This window comes from Otolemur garnettii, unplaced genomic scaffold, assembly GCF_000181295.1.
Source record: "Otolemur garnettii isolate 467f Iridium unplaced genomic scaffold, OtoGar3 scaffold00005, whole genome shotgun sequence".
NCBI lineage: Eukaryota > Metazoa > Chordata > Mammalia > Primates > Galagidae > Otolemur > Otolemur garnettii.
Window position 1 is genome coordinate 15,790,573 of NW_003852400.1, and position 17,685 is coordinate 15,808,257.

At 37.8% G+C, this 17,685-nt stretch overlaps 1 protein-coding gene across 3 annotated transcripts in view; it reads left to right on the top strand.

The window, feature by feature from the left end:
* ADAM22 (ADAM metallopeptidase domain 22) overlaps window positions 1-17,685 on the top strand; it is a 255,911-nt gene that overhangs the window by 36,437 nt on the left and 201,789 nt on the right. The gene's annotated exons all lie outside the window — the stretch shown is intronic.

The following is a 17,685-nucleotide window of genomic DNA, read 5'->3' on the forward strand; positions in this document are numbered from 1 at the left end:
AAAAAAAAAAAAAAAAAAAAACTATATCTATTGACTGTAAGTTATAAAGTCTGACAAATAACAATAGATGTTTATTTGCAACTGAACAACTGTATACATCTGAGAATGTAAAATGGAAGGCAAGAGCTACTATAGTGTTTTGTTAAGAGTATGTATGACCTGAATTTCATATGAATGACAATGAATGGTAAAAATAATATTTTGGGTATTGTAGTGTCTTTTTTAAGTATGGAAGAAAAGAGAAAGTTACATTTTTTGATTAATGGTTCAGAGGACTCACTACATGATCCGTGGTGCTAAATAATGCTTGGTGTTCATTATTTGCTTTGATTTGGTTGTGGATTTCTGTGAGGTTTAGGGTACTGGGATTATTCTGTAAATACAACGTAATTTTGGAAATAGTCATTTGTCTACCTAGAATTTTAGGTTTGGTAGGGGCTTTTGATAAATTATTGGAGTTAATCTCTTGCCTTTGGGTAAGTATAGTGTTTAACAAATCTAATTAGTTATCTGTTCACTTTTTTTTTTTTTTTTTAATGTTTCTATCCCACATGGGCAAATGGAGAGAGACCAGGGTTCTGGCAGGCCTGTGTTTCTGTGCTGGGCAGCATTGGGCCATGGCTTTGCTGAAAGTGACTATATAATAGTTCTGGAAGAAAGTTTGAAGTCAGAAGTTCAGACAAGTAGATTTGAGAGTCAGAATTTGAACCTAAGTTGTCTATATTAGGGAACCAGCTAGATAGAAGACTGCCAGTTAATTTTTAAAAGGATATAAGAGGCAGGAATTAGGTATGTGCTATCTGGATAGGGAGCCATTAGCCACTTGTGACTATTTTAAATAAAATTAAAAATTCTATTCCTTGGTTATATTAGTCACATTTCAAATGCTCAGTAACCCTCTCTGCCCTCACTCCCTCATCTACCCTACTACCTCTTCTTCTCTGCTTCATTTAGAAATAGTATTTTTCACCATTTAAGGTACACATTGACCCATGACATTGCCATCTTTGTCGGTCGGACATGTTTGAATACCAGCATTGACATAGGCCATTTAATACTTGAGATTTTAATTATTTATTTTATTTACTTATATGTAAATTATTGTATTTACTTGTATGTAAATTATTGTATTTACTTGTATGTAAATTATTTATTTTGTTTACTTGTTTTTCCTCTCCTTAGAATATAAGCTCACTGAGGGCAGAGATTTTCCTTCTTTCATTGGTATATCCAGGAGCACAGCAGAGAGGCTAAGATGTAGGCTGGGAAGTCATAGTGACTCAGAAACCAGAGGCTAGGATTAGCCAGGAGACACAGATGAGGTGACCAGATGAGGAAGAGCGAGCAGCAAAAAAGAAAAGAAAGATAAACACTTGGGACTAGCTTCTGATAGCTTAGCATATATGTGTGTGTGTGTATGTATCTCAGTGTTATTTGGAAAATCATTCCTAGGTTTCTATTCCAATGAGTCTTCACCATCCATTTTTTAAATCTTTGTTCCTATTGGATATTCCCCTATGTTTTCTGGTCCCTGATATTTGTAACTCCTTGGCACTCAGTACTCAGACCAGGAAGGGATATTCATGTTCATTGTGCCAAAACTGCCTCACTGTTTTAAGAGAAATCTGAGTCTAAAAATTTTATCTTCCTGAATGAAAAACATATTTTCATACTTATTAGAGCATAGAACTTAGAATATGGACAATAAAACAATTTCTTTTGAGATATTGGCAAGAACCTCTCAGTTGGATATATTTCTTGTTTTGGTGTATATTTGAGATGACAATAAATATAAAGAATAAAATAATACCATAAATGGAGGTTGTCTGGGCAGAGAGTGTGCTCATTTTTTTTTTTTTGCCTGGGATCTATATTCAACATAGGTGGCAGGTAGCTCTTTTCTTTATGCTATAAAAAATTGTAATTTGATGCAAAATTTTCATCTTTTATGTAGAATGTTTTTATTTCATGGGTTCAGTTTGTGTATTTTCTTGTGGTTCTGTTGGTTAAGGAGCAGGAAAATAAAAAATTGAATATTCTCCTTAAAAGCTTCTTTTCTTATGAAGCAAATCTGGGGCTGTGCAACATGTAGAATTTTTATTTTTTTTAAACTGGAAGCAAATTAAACAAATCTTTGTGTTGCTGGATTCCAGTTGCAGGTATTTTTAGACTGGAATAAAAGAAAAAGTATCACTACATAATATTTCTTCTTAATGTTCATTAAATAAGGTTATCTATAACTAGATTATACAAGAGTTCAATGATTAGTAATTTCTATAGGAGAAGGATAAAAAATAATGGAAAGGTTAAAAACATAAAGCACAGCCTATTTCTGTTTTGTCAAAATTATGAAGAAAAAGATAGGAAGCAATTTTTCTTCATGGGGTTATAGTTGTGAAATTTCACTCTTGAGGACAGATGTATTAATAAAACCAAACATATGGCCTGGCCTGGCCAAACTAGTCCTGAGGCTTTGTCAGACCTTTCCATAGGTCAGGAATGGGTGTTATACTTTAATGTGAAACATTCCTCAGAAAGAAAAAGGCTCAATAAAGATGTTTAACTGTATCATGTAAGCAATTCAGGCCAAGTTTTTCTGGTAAATCTCTCCCCTGTTCTTCAAGTAGATAATTAAACTGCCCAAAGCAATGCAGGAATATTGAAAAAAAATTTTCTTTCAGCAGTACTCTTTAAACCTTTTACAACAGGGTACCTGAAGAAGAACCATCCCTCTCTCCCCCACAGACAAAGAAGCAGACGTGAGGTGTGGACTATGGTTGGTTGTTTTGATATGAAACACATGTAATGAGAAAGAACGCATCTTTTATAGCCTGCTTTTTGGAAGATACTCTATAGCTCTCAGATCTTATTTGATTCAAATTCTAAATTTTGATTCTATTTAACAGATTTTTTGTCTTCCATATTTTATTTCAATAACAGCAAAGTGCTTTCTCTCACTCTGTGATCTTTATAGCAGTCTCTTTTTTCCTATTCCACAGTGGGGGAGTGGGAGGACAACTGGGATCTCAAGCATGACAGATGTCAGCAGATGGGGTTGCCCATGCAGAATGGGAGGTGGTGTGGGGGGAGGAGGGAAGCAGGAACAAGGTCAGACAAGGAACACCCAGATTCTGTTCAGATGGGAAATTTAGTTTTATCTTCCCTCATTTGGGGGACTAATTTGACCATTAGTCACATCTTGCTTTACTCTGGGGCCCTTGGATTTGCAGGGAGAGTAGGACTCACAATGGGTAAAAAATAGGGTATAAATTCAGTTAGGATTGAAAGTCAGCTCTGAGAGCTTACTTAGCCATGCTCTGTTTACAGTGAAGGTGATGATGATGATAAAAATAAGTGCTGAGGATAAGATTATAATTAAATGATGATGTTATGTGATGATAATAACAATAGATCTTTCATTGTTATTAATATATCTGTAAATGAACATATTGTTCTACTAAATTTATTATGGTGAACATTTGTTCATATGTACATTTAATACAGAGTTATTGTGTGAAAGACAAATAAGTGCTGGATAATTCGGGATCCTTGATTTTGTATATATACATACACATGTATATATATACAGATACCTAGATATACAGATATATGTATACACACACACACACACACACACACACACACATATATATATAAATTTTCTAAGCTCCTGGTAAGTCTAAGAGTTATTCTTGACCCTGAGGACTCAGGAGAAACAAGTAAGGACTTTACTCTTAGGGAACTTGTCTCTAGTTAGAAAGACAAACAATTTCTTTGAAATTACCTTATTTAACATGTTATGTAATTGTTACCTTATATGTTAAAGATATATAAGGTAACAGTTATATAGCAGGCCAGTACCATTAAGAGAGAGTGCCTGGTGTCAGAATGAGGTTGCCCTGTGAGCAGTAGTTGTCAGGAAGTGACCTTTGAACATGAAGGGGCCCCCAGACAGAGAGCACAGCAAGAGTCCAGGCAGGAGCAAGATTAGTGTGTTTGACAGTCAGAAAGGTAGCTTAGGAGGTTGGCACAGGGACAGCCAAAAGAGTTAATTACATTAAAGTTGGAAAAGTATTATAGAAGGATCCAAAATATTGAGAGCCTTGTAGACGGCAGAAAGACTTCAGATTAAAGTCCAGGAAGAGGTTATTGATTTCCCCGACATCATTTTTTAAATTATATACTCCTTCCCCTACTGGTTTATGATCATTTAGCTATTATATTTAGCAATTATAGTATATATTTGAATGTTATTTCTCAAAGCAGTCTCTTCTGGAGATCTACTCATTAATTATAGGGCCCAATATCATCATACTATTTGTTGTAGCTTTATAAAATGTATTTTAGTAGCTGGTATGGAAAAATCTCTCATTAGTTTTCTTTCACAAAATTTTCTTAGATATTTTTGCCTTTTCTAAAACAGAAATTCAGAATAATTTTGTCACTCCTCCTTTGGAATTTATTGAATTGTGTCTAAATCTTTAATTTGGAAAAATAAACATTTTTTATAGTATCGAGTCTTTCCATACAACATCATGGTGGTTTTTTTTTTTTTTTTTTTGTGAGACAGAGTCTTATTATGTTGCCCTCGGTAGAGTGCTGTGGTGTCACAGCTCACAGCAACCTCAAACTCTTGGGCTTAAGCGACTCTCTTGCCTCAGCCTCCCTGGTAGCTGGGATTACAAGTACTCCCCACAACACCTGGCTATTTTTTTGTTTTAGTTGTCATAGTTGTTTAGGAGGTCCTAAACAACAGGGTTGGGTTTGAACCCACCAACACCGGTGTATGTGGCTGGAACCCTAACCACTGAACTATGGGTGCCGAGCCTCATGGTGTATTTTTTTAAAAAATTGAACCGTTCTGGTTGGGTGTGTTGGCTCACACTTGTAATCCCAGCACTGTGGGAGGCCAGAGCAGGAGGATTGCTTGAGCTTAAGAGTTTGAGACCAGCCTGAGCAAGAGCAAGACCCTGTCTCTACTAAAAATAGAAAAAATTAGCCAAGTTTGGGGGTGTGCTGGTAGTCCCTACTCAGGAAGCTGAAGCACAAGGATCCCTTGAACTCAGAAGTTTGAGTTTGCTGTGAGCTATGATGATGCACTACACTCCAGCTTGGGCAACAGAGTGAGACTCTGTCTCAAAAATTTAAGCATTCTTTTATATCTCTCAGTAAAATTTAATAGTTTGGCTTTTATAGGCCCTGTACATTTCCTCTAGAGCATTTTCCTGGAAATTGCATTTGTTTTGCTGCTAGTGTGGATGTGATAGTTTTCCATCATATTTTATGATGTTATTGGTGTTGTTTAGGAAAGCCATCGATTAGTGTTGCACCTTATTAAACTTTTATTGTTGCTTTTCTTGGTTTCTCTTGGGTTTCATAGTAACACTCTAGCTTGACAATACCACGAATGACAAATTATGAGAATTTATTTTCTTTTCAAAATGATACTTCAAATTCCTACTTCCCACTTCATAGTTTTTTCTAAGTTTCTGAACTGTATAATTTGGTGATAATAGCAATTTAGTTTTGGTTCTCATAGTAATAGGATTATCTGTAGTATTCATCTTTAAGTGGAATGCTGATAGTGGGAGCTTGTCTTTATCATGTTAAAGCAGTATCCTGTATCTCGTTTATTAAGTTTTTTTTTTTCTTACAGGAATGGGTAGTAGATTTTATTGAGTGTCTTTCTAGTCTATTAAAGTGAACATTTTAATTTTCTTATCTGAGTTATTATTGAGCTATTATTTCCCATTTCTAAAAAACTTTTCTTGACTGCAGAGGATAAACTCTGTTGTGTTGTATTGGATTAATTCATTGTTGCAGTTTATACATTGCTGGCCTCTTTAGTTGGGACTACAAAGCAGAATTATACTTAATGTTTTTATCTAAATTTTTATAGATAAGTCCTTACTGGTGTTTTTGCTGTAAATTACCTCCAACCCCAAATGTTTCCCTTCACTATTTCTGAGATTTGATCTCTAGCCTTTTATCTTGCCACTACATTTCTGCCACTGCTAGACCTTCTCAGTGACCCTCATGACAGCTGCTCTGCTCAGCACAGTTGCCCTTCGTCAGTGATAGCTGATGACAATCAGCCGAAGTGGTTACTTCAAGAACCTACGAGCCTCCACCCATCTAGGGGCCGCCTTGTGGAGGGTCGGTGTCACCATTGGGAGAGAGCAAAGGCGTATCTCTGCTCAGAGCCAGGCAGAGAAAAGGGCAAGTTCTTTCTTTCCCTGGTTCAAGACATCTTCCATTCTGCCTCCATTCTGCCTCAGGATGAAAAGCAGTGGGCCCATCCCCTAGAAAGTGAAATTAGACCCTTACTCTCAGAGTTATGATCTGCCTCCCGTGGCTTGACAGTACATTTGCCCTGAAATATGGCTCATTCTCCTTTAAATGATATCACATGTGGTATGCCTGCAGCTCAGAACTCCAAATACATGTGCTTGTCACAGTCTTTCATCCAGCATGAAGTGAATAGTGGGTCAGATTGCACAACTTTCCTGTTTTTAGCTCCTGTTTTTAGCTCCTAATTTTCTCTGATCGAATGCCTAAATGACAGACATTAGTTTTTAGGAATGGGGCAAGCTGACAAACAGCAAACCTGTAGAAGCACAACTCAGCCATGAGCACCAGGAGGCAAGTGCAATTGCTTTTCTCTACTGGTTGAAGCTTTCCCAGAGGTTTGGAGAATCAGAGGATTTAACTAGGGGACTTGCCTCCCAAGAAGGGAGGGGTGCCCAACTGCAAATTCTAGTTTCCATCGTAGAACACTGCTACTTACTGCGTTTAAAGCAATTTGTAGCTCAAATTTAAGATTCAGTCTCTCCAGGTACCCATACTAACTGCTGAAATGGATTTGCTGTTGTATTAGTTAGAACTTTTGCATCTGCAATCACAAATAAGATTCCTATCAGTTTTTTTTGTTATCATAATTAAAAAGCTATATAAAATAAATTTTTTTCACTTACAAAAAAATTCCCTGAAGCATTATCTCCTATCATAGAGGAATTACACACACATATAAGTAAAAAAACATACATACTGGTTCAGCTAGAAACATGATAGAGACTAGCTCTCACAAATCAGTTATCAACGTTCTGCCTTAACAGTCAACACTATAGATATTACTATTAACAATAGGAATATATTAACAATATATTACATATATTCTTTAATGTTTAAAAGTCCTTACCTTTATCCTGACTAGTTCTGGAAACTTTTTAATTAAATCTTTAATAAATATTTTTAATGGTTTTGGTATGTTCAGGTTTTCTACTTATTTTTAAGTCCAACTTCAGGAAATTATATTTTTGCAAGGATTTTTCCTCATTATGAAATTTCACCTTTGTTCATATTTATCTGTGAGTACTTTTTACAAGATTTCTAAAATTTCCCCTGTATCTATCATTATATCCTCTTTTTATTTATTTTTATTATTTTTTGAGTCAGAATCTCACTTTTTTGCCTCGGTAGAGTGCTGTGGAATCATAGCTTGCAGCAAACTCCAACTCTTGGGCTCAAGCGATTCTCTTGCCTCAGCCTCCCAAGTAGCTGAGACTACAGGCGCCCATCACAACGCCCAGCTACTTTTTTGTTGCAGTTTGGCTGGGGCGGGTTTGAACCTGACACCCTTGGTATATGGGGCTGGTACCCTACTCACTGAACCACAGGTGCTGCCCATTATTTCCTCTTTTTAACTATTTTTATTTGTGGTTATTTTATCAAATATAACCTCAAATGTAACATAGAAACCTTTAGGAACATATTCATTGCATGAAATTAAATACTTTTGCTTTTTTTTTTTTGAGACAGTCTCAAGCTGTGGCTCTGGATAGAGTGCTGTGCTGTCACAGCTCACAGCAACCTCAAACTCTTGGGCTTTAAGCAGTTCTCTTGCCTCAGCCGCCCAAGTAGCTGGGACTACAAGTGCCTACCACAACCCGTGGCTGTTTTTTTAATTGTAGTTGTCATTGTTGTTTGGCAGGCCTGGCCCAGATTTGAACCTGCCAGCCTTGGTGTATGTGGTCAGTGCTCTACCGACTGAGCTACGGGTACCACCAATACTTTTGCTTTTTTAAAACAATTTTATATGTCATAAAATTGATTTATTTTAAGTATCCAATTCAGTGATTTTTAGTATCTTTACTGACTGGTGCTGTTGTATTATTTAGAACTTTTGCATCTATAATCACAGTCACCACAAATCAGTTTTAAAAAACAATTTTCATTTCTCCAGTAAGCTCTCTTAGCGCCATTTCCCCTTAATCCTCCTTATTATCCTCAGCCCCCAGGCAATCTCTAATCTACTTTTTGTCTTTATAAATGTGTCTTCTCTGAAAATTTCTTATAAAGGAAATCATATAATATGTGTTGCCATGTCTGACTTTTTTCACTTGGCATATTTTTAAAGTTCATCTATGATGTAGCCTGTATCAGTAATTTGTTCCCTTTTACTACTGGATATTATTATTTCATTGGATTGATAAATCATGTTGTGACTCTCCATTTACCTCGTGATGGGCATTTAGGCTTTTCCAAACTTTAGGCCATTAAGAATGATGCTGCTGTGGACACTCACAGCAAGTCTTTGTGTGCATGTATGGTTTTATTTCTTTGGGTAGATACATACTACTTAGAGATGGGTCATAGGGTAGTTTTTTATTCTGTGAGAAATGCTAAACTGCTTCCCAAAGTTGACTTTTGATTTTTTTTTTTTTTTTGGCCAGAGCTGGGTTTGAACCCGCCACCTCTGGCATATGGGGCCAGCGCCCTACCCTTTTGAGCCACAGGTGCTGCCCGACTTTTTTTTTTTTTTTTTTTTTTGAGACAGAGCCTCAAGCTGTCCCCCTGGGCAGAGTGCCGTGGCATTACAGCTCATAGCAACCTCCAACTCCTGGGCTCAAGCGAGTCTCCTGCCTCCGCCTCCCAAGCAGCTGGGACCACAGGCGCCCACCACAACGCCCGGCTATTTTTTGGTTGCAGCCGTCATCGTTGTTTGGCGGGTCGGGCTGGGGATTCAAACCCGCCACCTTAGGTGTACGTGGCTGGTGCCTTAGCCGGTTGAGCTATAGGCGCCGAGCCCCGACTTTTGATTTTTTTAATGGTGGTATAAATACTATGCTGCAGGAGGCTATGATGTTAAGTATAATAGTTACTGAGGCTTTCTGTTTTATGTCCCTTATAAGTCAGGGAAGAGTATTATACTTTCCATGACTATGATCTTATGTTTTTTGATTTATCATAAAACTCTACCTTTGAAGTCTGTATCAAACTTTTGAAACTTTTTAAGGGGTAAGATTCTATCATTAGTAGAATACTCTAAGGAGCCTCATGTAAACTTCACATTTCTTATACCTTACCTGACACATATTTCATTTCTTCTTGTTTGTTCTCAGTTGAAAAGGGGTAGTTTTAGATTGTTAACCCCAAGTGAAATTCCTCTCATAGGCAGAAATTCTCTTGGGCTTAGCCCAGGATGACCTCGGTTGTTAGTAGCATAGCCTTTGGCTCTAAAGCCCAGAGCAAAGGGACTGGATGGAAGGTACTGGAAGATCCAGGTATGATGTCTGGCACAGAGCTAGGGAGTGATCCAAGGAAGAAACTGGTACTAAGGCTAAGACCTGGGATATGGTTTCTGTAGGGGCATCTGGAAGGAATCCAAGAGGCAATAGGACCCTAGGGACTCTAGCCTTATATAGGGTTCAGAAAGCCAAACTCATGGGTGGGGAGGATGCTGTGCACAGTTGGAGTTAGACCCCCCTTTAAAAAAAAAAAAAAGAGGAAGGGCTTTATTTCAGCCAGTGGAATGATGGCACAGATTGATTTAGACCCTTTATAACAGATGTCCTCAAACTACGGCCCGGGCCTGCAGGCCACATGCAGCCCAGCCCACCTAGGACATTTATCCAGCCTGCTGGGTGTTTTTGCTGCCACTGCCTGTCCTGCTTAGTAGCCGACTAGTCCCGGGGCCCACAGTCTGGCCCTCCAATGGTCTGAGGGACAGTGAACTGTTCCCCTATTTAAAAAGTTTGAGGATCCCTGCTTTATAAGAATGGTTCAGAGCTGAGCAGAGTGGAATCAGGCCCCTATACATTTTCATGTTACTGGTCTATTTAAGCTTGCTGATTTTTTTTTAAAATTAAATCATAGCAGTGTACTACTATCATGGGGTACAGTGTACTGTTTCTGTATACAATTTGAAAGACTTTCATCCAACTGGTTAACATATAGTCTTCATGTCTTTTTCTTAGTTATTGTGTTAAGACATTTATATTATACAATTAGAGAGATTCACATGTACCCTTATAGGATGAACCATAGGCATGATCCCACCAATCACCCTCCCTCCACCCTCCCTCTCCCCTCTCCCCATATTCCTGGGCTAAAATTGGGTTATAGCTTTCCTATGAAAGCTATAAATGAGTTTCATAGTAGGGCTGAGTACATTGGATACTTTTTCTTCCATTCTTGGGATACTTTTAAAAGTACTCCTTAATGTAGACACATTATCTTTCATATATTGTGTAATATGACCTCTAGATGTTTTTAGCATTACCAATTCTTTTCCTTTAATGGAGAATCTGTAGATTTTAGCATATTTATAAGCATATTATTTAAGTTGTAAATAAAATAAGTGCAGAATTATTTAATATAATGGAGATTATTTATGGTCCTTAATTTTTCATGGAAAATATCATATAAACACTATTTTCATACTAGAAATTATTGCTGTATATTTTTGTGTTACAGATTTATTAGATGAGTTTAAAATGTAATTTCATAGATAAAGTCAACACTTTTAATATGCAACAAGGAAATTTGCAATGTTGTTGGACATTTAGGTTGTTTTCAGATCTTGACATTGTAAATTGAGCTGCAGTAAACAATCTAGTGCAAATGTCCTTATGATAAAATGATTTTTTTTTCTTCTGGGTAGATACCTAATAATGGGATTGTGGGATCAAATGGGAGATCTCACTTGAGTTCTGTGAGGATTCTCCATACATCTTTCCAAACAGGCTATATAAGTTTGTAGTCCCACCAAGAGTGTAAAAGTGTTCCATTTTCTCCACATCCATGCCAGCATCTGTAACTTTGAGACTTCGTGATGTGGGCTACTGGAGATAGGTTGAAGAGTAAATTGTCAGTGGTTGCTATTACTTTTCTTCCCAGTGCCAAATTATTGAACTCTGTTGAGTTAACTAGCACTGATAGTGGTATAACCCAAACACAGAGAACAGGAGATAGTGAATTGTCTGGGTTTCCTAGATATTCACGTACTTAATATAATGTAAATTTATGATAGAGCCATTAAAATATTGGGTGAACAAAATCTTTTCAAGATAAAAGATCCAATTTGAGTAATTGGAAATTTGTTCTGTAAGCTATATGTGTTTTATGGTAAAGACATGTTTTAGAGTGAGGTATGAGGTATGTACTTACCCCAGGTGACACCATCTACCTAGAGCTGGCTTGTGGCTCTTTATCTCTGAGATACTTTTTTTTGCTGTGTGTGCATATGTGTATGTATCAGTTTGTTACTGCACACTCTGAATATTTTCTCTGGCTTCACCCTTTGTCATATTTTCTCAGCCAGTGAGATCTAGTGTGGCAGATTACACTGAAGACCCGTGCATCCATTCTTATGTAGGGATTGTAGTCACATTATTCTCAGTTGACTCTTTCATTTTGCCTGAAATTGAAGTTTTGACCTGTAACGGTATAGAAGTGATGATGCTAGATACACTGCAAAGAAACAGAAAAAGATTAACATACTGATTACTAAAATGCAAGTTTTAAGGAGGCTGTTCTTGGAAACTGGCAGAGGCTGAAGATCAGCTTGAACTTCCTTTGCAGAAATGGTTCCAAAAGCAGAGAGTAAGAATCCACAGGTGGCAGTAAGGGATGGCATCATGGTTCAGTGTTAGGAAGGGTGTCAGTCACATTATTGCAGCATGGTTGTATGAATGGTACCCAAGTGCCTGCTAGAAAGCCAAGAGATTTTGCAGAGAAAGGCACTGTGATGTACCTCTGTGAGGAGGCTGCTGTAACAACCCCAGGCAGGACCTTTTCACTTAGTGCAGTTCCTTTTGCCAGACCACATCTCTGTGCTCAGGGATAAAAAATTAGAAACTTGTTTGAGAATAGGATACATGTTAAGTTAATGTTTTATGGAAAGGTATTTGCATAAAGCAAGTCATTTTCATATTTTAGGAAATACAGGTATAGTATATGGGTATACCCATATTTCATGTTTTAAGAAACTGTTACGGTGACTAACTATAGTAATGATCTCATCTTAACTTTGATTTTATCCAATTCAGAGATGTTGGAGAGGTGGGGCCAGTAGAGACCTTGAGGTTATTCTTTGTGCTGCCTCTCCCCTTTTCTCTTCCCCTGTTTCTCAGGGGGTCAAGTCAGCAATGTTAGATGTAGCAAGTGAGACTCTTAAATTCACAAACACATATATCATATGTGTTGTAGGCATTGTAAAATAACTGTGTTACAGGAAACTTCCTTTTAGTCCTGTTCTAGAGAATTAGTTTTCCCACCATATTCCTTTAAAAGAAAAACTATAGGTGGCAGAAACAAAAATGGAAGATTTTTTCCCTAAAAAAATTGATTTGTTTTCTCTGTAATGTCCCAAGGGAAAAAGAATTAGCAAATTAATGATTACTATTCAGTAAGGTTCTCCCACACTCCCACTGCTATTGGCCATGCCTGTGCCAGCTACCTTCACGCTCTGTAGCATGTCTCCCCACACCGGATTGTCCTGTCCATGCATATGCCTCATTTTCAGAGTTAAAAGTTAAAAATAATCAAGCTTATTCCTTAATCAGAGGCATTTCTACATGAAGGTTTAAGTTTGTTTCTTTAAGGTGAAATATAAGATATAGGATGTTTGAATGAGCTTATAATATACAATCATGCTTTTATTTACAAAGGGGCCTCCTTTATCAAAAGTAACGTGAGTCCCATAACCATAAAACTTGGGAATTCTTGTTGAATTGTATTCATTGGTAATCTGTGTGTATCTACTTACCTCTACTGAGATGTTATAACAAATTACTTTAAAATTTTTTCATTTTAGTAACTTTTGCTATAAATAGAAAAATAGATTAGAAATACTGAATGTCACGTTGCTGGAGAATAGCTGTGAGCACGCTGCAGTTCAACCATCCAGCCACCTGACTCTGGACACCACTTATGCCAGTCCCTTCCCTCTATGGAAGTGACTATGCCTCGGGCAATGCCAGCGTCTGTGTCTGCGTTGCCCCTTCCAGCACTTTACCCCTCAGATACATTGTGTCCTCCCTGCTATGCTCCTTGTAGTCACTGGGTTACCTTGGTCTTGTTGATCATCTGTTCTCTAACAAATTTATCCATGATGATGCATAGGCGGGTTCTAGCAGCCTTCTTAGTCCATGTAAGTGTCTTTTAGAGATGTTCTTGGCTCTTTTGGACAATACGAAAGATTGACTCTAGGAGGACAGAGTAGGATTTTGAACGTTTCACTATGCAAAAAGCCTGATATACATAGACTAGCCCTGTCCACTAGCCTGTGAACCCATATTTACACCAGACTTCTTGAAAAGAGCCCCAAATACTCAAGCAATAATCATTTAGAGGAAGAACTTATTAATTAATAACTACTGAAAGTGTTAATAATATTAACTGTGAAAGCTTTGACATTTTTTTTTTTTTTTTGAGACAGAGCCTCAAGCTGTCCCCCTGGGTAGAGTGCCGTGGCATTACAGCTCACGGCAACCTCCAACTCCCGGGCTAAAGCGAGTCTCCTGCCTCTGCCTCCCAAGTAGCTGGGACCACAGGCGCCCGCCACAACGCCCGGCTATTTTTTGGTTGCAGCCGTCATTGTTGTTTGGCGGGTCCGGGCTGGGGATTCGAACCCGCCACCTTAGGTGTACGTGGCTGGCGCCTTAGCCGGTTGAGCTATAGGCGCCGAGCCAGCTTTGACATTTTCTGATAAATATGATATGCAAAAAAAAACTTTTTTAGAAAAATTATTTTGTAGTTTTGTATTAATTGAACAATATTTCACAATTGTGAAAATGGTTGTCATTCTTCAGCTAAAATTTGTGGAGCCCTGTATCCTTGTTGTTACTTGAGCAGTCTTTCCCCCCATTACTTTCTGTCTCTCTAGATCTAATTTTGATGCACATCTAATTAATATCTCTTCTTTATTAAATGTTCTTTTTCTTTCTCTAGTCCTACCTTGATACCGCTTCTAAAGTTTGTGGCTCAGCTTGTTTGTCATGACAGACAACAGGCTTAAAAGAGGTCACAGAAAACCCCGGTTCCCACTGTGCTATATACTTTACATTTGAAGTGTATAATCACACGAACTTCCTAATTAAAGTTTATCACATTAATAGATATTCTTCAAAGCCGATCTGGTGACATGACTTTGAAACAGCCCTATGGTGATTTTTTTTTTTTAAAGACCTGTTAGTTAACTAGTAACACATGCTTATGGAATAGGACTACCGAAGGATTTTAGAGAAATAACAGATGTTGAACTATCCCTCCCTCTGCAAAAATGATCTTGGAAATCTCAGGGCCTGGGTGATGTGGCATAGGGTTTTCCTTCAAGTACACGTTGATTGTATTGAGCAGTGTCCAGAGGGGTTCTCCTTTTGATATTTAAAAGGATGCTTCTTGCAGGCTTTAAATTAGCCTGTAAACCCAATGGCAAATTACCTTGTACAACAGGCTATCCTAGCCATACAAAGTCATTTTCTACTTTGTCTTCTTCATTAACTGTTTTCATAGCCCAGTGGTCTCAATCCTGGCTGCATATTACAGTTACCTGGGGAGTTTTAAAAACTATCAATAAGGCATCACTCTACCAGACTTATATTACAGATTATATTACAAGTCCACAGTGATCAAAACAACATGTTATTGGCATAAAAGTAGAGACACAGACATATGGAACAGAATAGAAAACCAAGAGATGAAACCAGTCTCTACTTGCTATCTGATCTTTGATAAACTAAGCAAAAGCATATAGTGGGGAAAAGAATCCCTATTCAACAAATGGTGCTGGGAGAACTGGATACCATGTAAAAGCTGAAATTGGACCTGCACCTTTAACCACTTACAAAAATTGACTCAAGATGGATAAAAGATTTAGATCTCAGACATGAATGATAGAAATCTTACAAGAAATTGTGGGAAAAACTCTTGAGGATGTTGGCCCAGGGAAAGATTTTATGATGAAGACTTCAGTGGCTATTGCAACAACAATAAAAATAAATAAATGGGACTTAATTAATCTGAAAAGCTTCTGCATAACTAAAGACACAGTAAGTTAAGCAAAAAGACATGCTTCAGAATGGGAGAAGATATTTGCAGGCTATGAGTCTGACAAAGTTAATGACTAGGGTGGTGCCCGTAACTCATACTGGCCACATACACTGAGGCTGGTGGGTTCAAACCTGGCCCAGGCCAGCTAAAACAACAATGACAATCACAACAACAACAAAAAATAGCCAGCACTGTGGCAGGTGCCTGTGGTCCCAGCTACTTGGGCAGCTGCGGCAAGAGAATTGCTTAAGCCCAAGAGTTTGAGGTTGCTGTGACACCATGGCACTCTACCCAGGGCAATAGCTTGAGACTCTGTCTCAAAAAAAAAAAAAAAAAAAAAAAAGTTAATGACTAGAATCTACAGAGAACTCAAATTAATCAGCCAAAAAAGAGCAAATAATCCTATCTATCAGTGGACAAGAGACATGAATAGAACCTTCTATGAGGAAGACAGATGAATGGCTAACAAATGTATGAAAAAATTCCCATTGTCCCTGATTATTACAGAAATGCAAATCAAAACCACCCTGAGATATTACCTAACCCCAGGGAGAATAGCCCACATCACAAAGTCTCAAAGCTGCAGACCCTGGCGAGGATGTGGAGAGAAGAGAACACTTTTACACTGCTGGTGAGACTGCAAACTAATACAACCTCTTTGGTAGGAAGTATGGAGAATCCGCAAAGAACTCAAATTAGACCTTCCATTTGATCCTGCAATCCCATTACTAGGCATCTACCCAGAAGAAAAAAAATCATTTTATCATAAGGACATTTGCACTAGATTGTTTATTACAGCTCAATTTACAGTTGCCAAGATTTGGAAACAACCTAAATGCCCATCAATTCGGGAATAGGTTAACAAGCTGTGGTGTATGTATACCATGGAATACTATTTAGCCATTAAAAACGATGGAGAGTTTGTATTAACCTGGAGGGAGTTGAAGCTCATCCTTCTTAGTAAAGTATCATAAGAATGGAGAAGCAAGAATCTAATATACTCAATACTAAAATGAAGCCAGTAGATGATCTAATATATGCTCACATGAGAGGAAAACTCAAATCAATTCAAGGTGGGGGTGGGAGAACAAGGGAGCAGGGAAAGGGGAGGTGGGAGGGGATTGGTGTGCTCCCACTTAATGGGCACAATGTAAGGGTGTATGACACACCTCTTGGGTGTGGGACGTGACTATAAAAGGGACTCTACCTAACAAATGTAAATGTTGTAACCTAATACTTTGTACCTTCAAGTTAGCCTGAAACAATAATAAAAAATAATTTAAAAAAAAAACCCATCAATACTTGTCCCCTCACCCTGACCAACTAGTGCAGTGGTTTTTCAGTGTGATCCCTGGACCAGTATCATTATCTTGGGAACTCGTTAGAAATATATATTCAGGGTCCTCACCCAGACCTGCTGAATCAGAATCTTTGATGGATGGGACCCAAGAAACTTTTAAGAAGCTGTCTGGATGATTTAGTTCAAGTTTAAGAACTATTGTCCTAGTGTTTTTCCCCCTTGACAGTCACCTGCTACAGTTTCCTCTCATCATCTTGATGTAGTTCAAATCTCAGCACTGCACCTAGATCCCACTGATTTCCTTACATATATTATAATGATATAGGAACTTTTCCAGTTTCAGTAATTGAAAACTGTTCTCATATCCTAATAATGATATCTTCTGGATAAATCTTGTTGAAAACCAGGCCTAGTTGGTTTTTTATTTATTTTTAAAACATATTTGGCCATTATGAAAATTAGATCAAGGAAGATTCCACTGGACCTCTGTAACTTCCTCTGACCTGAGATATTGCACTCTGGAGCTGGACAGATGTGAATGGGTTGCTCAGCTGGTCACCATGGGCTTTTTTTGCAATAATAGGAATGTGGCCATGGCATCAGGTTATATCATCTGCTGCCTTCTTGGTATATTCTCACATGACAGAGAGAAAATGATGTTTTGTGTGTCTTCTCTTTTTTTTTCTAATTATTATGGGTATACAATAGTTGTGTATCTTTATAGGTATATGTGATTTTTTTTTTAAATTAAATCATCACTGTGTACATTAATGCAGTCATGGGGTACAATGTGCTGGTTTTATATACAATTTGAAATATTTTCATCAAACTGGTTAAAATAGCCTTCATGGCATTTTCTTAGTTATTGTGTTAAGACATTTATATTCTACATTTAGTAAGTTTCACATGTACCCTTGTAAGGTGGACCATAGGTGTGCTCCCACCAATCACCCTCCCTCCACCCATCCTCGCCCCTCCCCTCCCTTTCCTCTTTCCCCATATTCTTGGGTTATAAATTAGTTTCATAGTAGGACTGAGTACATTGGATACTT